Source organism: Nanorana parkeri, unplaced genomic scaffold, assembly GCF_000935625.1.
Source record: "Nanorana parkeri isolate BGI_ZX_2015 unplaced genomic scaffold, ASM93562v1 scaffold2425, whole genome shotgun sequence".
Taxonomy (NCBI): domain Eukaryota; kingdom Metazoa; phylum Chordata; class Amphibia; order Anura; family Dicroglossidae; genus Nanorana; species Nanorana parkeri.
Genome location: NW_017308693.1, coordinates 66,673 through 73,284, shown reverse-complemented (window position 1 = coordinate 73,284; position 6,612 = coordinate 66,673).

Sequence of the window (6,612 nt, the reverse complement as noted above, 5' to 3'; positions counted from 1 at the left end):
ATGTTCATTAGCCTTGCCATATAAGATTTTCCCTGAAGCCTGATATCACAGCTTTTCTATTCTATGGCACTCCCATTTACATCGATTGGATCACCTTTAGAAGATTTCCTCTTTCCTGGGGACAATTCTAAAATTTTAGATTTTTTTAAATCAATTTCTGTTTCGTTGACAATGGTCACCAGTACAAATAGAGGGGTGACTCTCCCCTACAAGGACACATACAGCAATCAAAACTTGGAAGGTCTAGCCCTCCTTTACATACACTTTAAAAGGTTGGGCCTACATGGAGCAGACTGCAGCGGTATTGGTAAATTCTTTTAAAGTGCCTTTTCAATAAACATATTAAAATAAATCTACATGCTGTTTGCATATTTGTGTAGCTGCGTGTTTGGTGACCACACTGCTGTATAACTCCTTAAGTAATTCCTTGTTTTTATATGAAGTTGCACAGCTATTGTGCAGTGCCATGTGCATAACTGAAGGCCTGCAGTATATCTGTCTTTTACCTAAACTTTCATTATATAGAAAGTGTTTCATCAAGTATTGGAATTAAAAAATGATCTTATCGATACACTTCTGCAGTGTTCTACAGCTTCAGTGAACCTGTTTGCTTGGGTCTGTATTTCTTCTGTAGACTGCCCCCCCCCCTTTCAGTCCCCCAGATGGTAGATTTGGTCAGTAATCCCCGTGCTCCAGTTACATAGCACAGACACTGCATCTCTGTAGCTAGAGAGACATTTATTAATTATCCACTGATTACTGCTTGCCAATCCCTGAGCCCTGACTAATGTAGATAAGTAGCTCATTAGAGTCTGACATCTGCAAAGAGTTACCTATATGCACATGGTCTTTTTTTTGTCATAACTTTATCAGAAGCATTGGAATATATTTCCCTGAACATTTAGTAGCAGAAGTCTTTCAAGAAAAGGGCATATTCTAATATGTCAAAACAAGATAAAATGAGCTGTAAAGTCCCAGCATATACTATCCTGTTATAACATCAGCATTGTAATAGTGATACATACTAGGGTTGTTTTTCATATTGCAATCAAAGCTTACTTGAAAAAAATCCCTGCCTTTTATCTGTACAACATGTTCAACAACTTCCTGGATTCCCAATGTGCTTTGAACTCTTTCTCTGCTCCTCGATGTGTTACAATGTCAATTTCTGAAGACTATATAGTCCATCATACTATAGTCAGACCTTGTGTTGTAGTTTAGAAGGCAGGCTCTGTTAGGCTGGGTTCACACCTAGGCGTATTACGTATGCACATCTGTCGCGCGACCGTCACGTGGTTTTTTTACCGCGATTCGCGGTAAAAAATCGCTCAACCGTCGCGCGATTCCGAAGGCTACTTGGCTGTATCCCAATGGAAAACGCCCTCCAAAACAGCCCAAAGAAGTACATGTACTTGTTTGGGCGTCAGCCGTTTTGTAGGGCGGAAATACGGAAAGGTGTGAACCATACCCATAGAAAACAATGGGATTTTCATGGTTGTACGTTTTTGTAGAGCGTTCATAGAGTATTGAACGCCCGACAAAACGGAAAGGTGTGAACGGGGCCTTAGAGTGGTGATACAAGAAAGTGCAAATACACAGGGCTGAGTGAAATTGTATTAGTGCATTGAGAAAGTACATCCTATGGGCATCTTCAGTAAGTAAGTTTACAAACCTCTAGATGGATATAAGGAGTGGCATAGAACTTGTGGAAATTCAATATAGAAATACATATTGACTTTTAGTTTTTGACCATTGATACCCTTTAATCAGGCAACCTATAAATTGGCCTATACCTTAGAATGCATTTTTCTATTGAAACCTATTTTGTCAGTTTCCTGGAATACTGAAAGCAGACCTTTACCAACTTTCACTAAAAATCAGTATACAGCTCTGCATCTTACATTCATTAGTTAAATAAACATATTTTTTTCTTTTACTTACAATTACTGCTTTTCCACTTCCTGGTCTCCTTGGGCATTAGTGATATAATCTGTGCCCAAGCGTTGTATCCTGGGAAGATTACATCAGCAGAATATTGCTGGGAAATCCCATATGTAATCTCATGAGATCTCAGGGAAAGGCTTTTCCTCCCCTGAAATGATGTGCATGGTCACATGTCCTTGCTACATGTGCCAGAGTTCCCGGAAGTAAAGGGAGATGCATTAATCTGCCCTTAGTTAAAATGGCCACTGTGAGAAGACCGGGGAGGAAAGGAAAAATAAGGTATGTAAAGAATACAAAGGCGGCAATTATCTAGAAGCTTGTGTTTGTAGATTGTCATTACTGAATATTTCTATAGGTGTGTTTGTTGCTATTTCAAAGATATGGGTAGAGTTCCTCTTTAATTCAGTAAGCACTGCCATGGGGCAGTAAATCATGGATCTGCGACAACAGGTAATAAGAAAGCAAGTAAGGTACTGCTAGCTTTCTTTGGGGCTCATGCAAATGTTTGGATTTATTGTTTATCCGATTAACCGATGAATTGAACCTAATAATCGGCTAACTAATCGATTTTGAAAATAATCGTTAGCTGCAGCTCTAATTTAATGCTTTATCAAAGGATATAAGCAGGCACTCAAATTATTGTATGCACCTTTTTATGTAGACAAATCATCATGCACATTGTCTGTACCTTAAGCTGACCATACACCTTACAATTATCTGCAGATTTTCTGTGGTCAGATGGAAAAAGTGCAACAGGTGGGGATTCCTCCATCCACACAGTTAAGTGTAAATGGAGGAATCTGTTGCACCTTTTCCATCTGACCACAGAAAATCTGCAGATAATTGTAAGGTGTGTGGCCAGCTTAAGTCTCATTATGTACATGTATTTGGTGATAGTAAGCTCTTAAGGAATATGAAGTGTGGCAAACAATTGACAGTATCTAAGTTAGGTTGTGTGTACAGAGACTCTCTCTCATCCATTTTAAGTGTTGTACATCTTGTTACGGTTCAGTGGAGCTCAATATAACATGTTGTGTTTAAGATAAAGTGGCATTGTCCCTATAGTGATTGGACAAGCCATTTACACTGATCAATACAGGTTAACAGTCATTTGTTTTTTGAAGCTGAGTTATGACTTGCTATCCTAATTGGAGCATCACAGACTAACAGGCAGTTTGTACAAGGTTCACTATACAGTATTGTGTAACTGAATGCATCAAAGGCATAGTGGATGTGCTTTGATAAACCCCTACAGAACACCCACTTGTACAAGCAAAGCAGTTTAACGTCTTGCTCATTTTCTGTTTGTGCATTGTTCACATTACGTTTAAACGGCAGCTTGTTATTTACATTTCAGAAGTGCTTAGTTTAACCTGCTGTCTCTTTTTTCTAGCTTTCCACGTTGTGACCAAGAAGGTCATTTTAAATAGTACATTAACTGTCACTTCCTTGTTATGTTGCATGCCCTACCCTAATTGCTCATAGTCAACTCCCGCCACACTCTGCGCTCCATATTTCTTCGCGGCAAAGCCTTTGTTTTATACGCGGGGAAAGCATGACACTCCCTCCTGCCTGGCAGCTAGCCTAAGGTGAGGACAAAGAGTAAATCTTTTGTACACAGCACTTTTAACTGTGTGAAACAGTAATAGGATACTGACATGCAGTCATATATCGTTCAACTGCTTCCAGGGTTTAACAGGTTTTACAACTGGAGATAATAAAAAATAAATAAAAAAAAGACCGATGTTATAATAGTATTTGTGGACATTAAATATATTTACATAAGATTATTTGAATGTAAGTGGGTTATATGGGCAAATTTGTGTGAAGGATGTGTATCTTTTTATTTTGAGAATATTTGGCCTTTTGGTTATTGGATCGGCTGAGTCGCAGTGCTTCTGCACTGCGGCTCAGCCAAACAACATCTAGATCTGCTGAGCCGAAGCTCCGGCAGCTCACTCACTGCTGTTTGGCCCTATTCACGAACGGCAGTGAGTGAATAACTGAATGCCGCTCGGCTATTCTGCTCTGTACCTCCATGGTACCGAGCAGAATAGGAACTCAAAAAAAGTAGAAAAAAGGTTTAGAAATGTAAATACATTTTTTTTTAAATAAAGATTTAAAAAAAAAAAAATTGGGCGGAGCTAGCAGTGACAGCTCCACCCAACTGTTTCCTATTGGTCCGGGACCTGCTAGAGTCTTCTAGCAGGTCCCGGCCAATGAATACAAACTGGGCCACTTGTCATTGTTTAATGACAGTTCAGCGTCCCCAGGTCACCTGTGGATGCTGATCTATCATTGTAACGGGGTGGAGCCAGCTGTAAGATCACGGCTGGCTCTGCCCAGCTGTCATTTGCAAGGCGTTTCCTGCTTCGGGTGTCACTTCGGCTCAGTGGAGCAGAAGCATATGCCTTCGGCTCGGCTGCCTTCGGGAGCTGTACGGGCTATAGTGAATAGCCCGTACAGCAGCCCTTCGGTTCAATTGAACCGATGGGCTCCAGCGGCCGAAGCTACAGCTGATCCTTCCGCTAGCGTTGTGAATAACCCCCTAAAGTGAGTTTGTAAGGATAAACATATGGAAGCTCCAATTGTTGGCTTGTATTTATAGGCGCAGACCTCAGGGCTGTCATTCAGCTTGCGTATTCACTGCCTATGGAGCAACAGATCTTGACCATTCATGCATCTTGTGCTGTCTTAAAAGCCTGAACTCCCTTCTCCAGAATTGTTCCAGATTATGGACTTGTTAGATACTAAAGCCAAGATTAAAGTGACAGCCCCCGAGGCCGCCTGTTGAAACATGCAAGAGCGATGTTAAAGGAGAGCTATGAGGTGAGTGCTTTCCACTCACCTCATAGTTCTAGCCGACCTGTGACAATGAGACTGTCACAGGTCGGCTCAGTAGATCGGGAAGTGAGCGAACATATACCAGCGTTCACTCACCTCTTGATCCTGTCACAGCTCTATACCGTGACAAGGGAGGGGCTAGATTCCCCCCTACCCGCTCTGATCCGCCAGCGCTGTCTGGCGGAACGGACGGGGGAGGGGCGGGTACAGCTGGCTCTGGCTCTAGATAGGCAGAGCCAGCTGTCAGTCACGCAGCTGGGCAGGTCCCGGCATAATTTTTGGGATCCGCTTCAGCTGCGGCGTCTCAGTATACCGCGAGATACAGCTACAATCATAAATACGGAACACTACACAAAGCTATCTTGTAGTTATTGTAGACAGTTGTATGACATGCAAATGATTGCATCCAATGATATGTATATTGTCCATAGCTACCTATTACCTGTGTGCATGTGCCGCAGCTACTTTTCCTTACTCTACCTGTTATACAGCAGTCCATGAGAAGACTTGAAGAACTTCCAGTGAATCCCATTGTTCTCTTTTGATACATATTTGCATGGAGACACTTGAGCATTCAAATTATTCAGTTGTAAAGTGACCTAATGTGTGCCAAGAAAACATTCCCCATTGCATTATACCACTACTTCCATCTTGAACATATCGACACAAGGCAGAATGAGTCCATAGATTCAGGTTCTGCACACCAAATTGTGAGCTTTGTCATACTAGACATGGCTTTTCCAATTCTCAAAATGTCATGTTTAGATAAACCTATGCCCATCATTTCCTCGTTTCCTATTCTTTACTGTCGGAAGTGAAACCTGGTATGGTTTTCTATTGCTCTCAAATCCTCTTTAAATCCCTACTTCAGCTTTTTAAACAAAATAAATGTAATTCCCCAAGATCTGTGGAATAAAAAAAAAAAAATTGTTTTCACTTAACTCCTCTCTAGCGCTGCCCCCTGCAGACTTACTGCTGCGTGGTCTAGTGCCACTTCTCTTCTGGTTGAATGACATCTAGCATCCCTCAACCCACATCCTGTAAACCCAGGCTGTAATCCATATAATCGATAGAACCTTGGCTCTCCAGCTGTGCTGAAACTGCAAATCTCATAAGGTATTACAAGCCACAGGCATGACTCCCAGAGGCAGAAGCATGATGGGATTTGAGAGCCAAGTTTGCCTACCCCTGCCTACACCTGACCTATACTATTAATGTGCTCTCCCGCGAGTGAGGGGGTGAGCATGGGTAATACCATAACAGAAATTGTACCGTCCTTCTGGAAAACAAGGAAGATGAAGCCATTTTCAGGAAGAATAAAGTTATTTTACCTCGTGTAGGAATAACAGAAAGTTTGTATATAATAAAGAAAGAATGCCATGGTACGGGAGGGCAACCAAATTTATAAGCAGATTGTCCAATGGGGTTAGAGAGTGGAGAATTAACCCATTGTGGCACTAGGAAATCTACAGTATATATGTAATATAATATACAGTATGTAAGTATTACACTTAGCATGAAATATTAAATCTAAGGCCCAGTCCCCTTTAATGATTCAGCCACTCATGGAGCACATTGTTCTCAATGAGATGTCCAGCTCATAAATTTGCATTGTGAGAAAGAACACTCAAGCGCAACCAGTTTTACACTGCAAAGCAGGAAACACAGTCTGAGTATAATAAACAAATATAGCTGCCACTTGTATATATATATAACTACAAACGATACATAAATACAAGGTCTGAAAACATTAACATATATTGATATGTATGTTAAGCTGATTGCTTTTAAAGCGGACCTTTACCCATATCTTTAAAATAACAA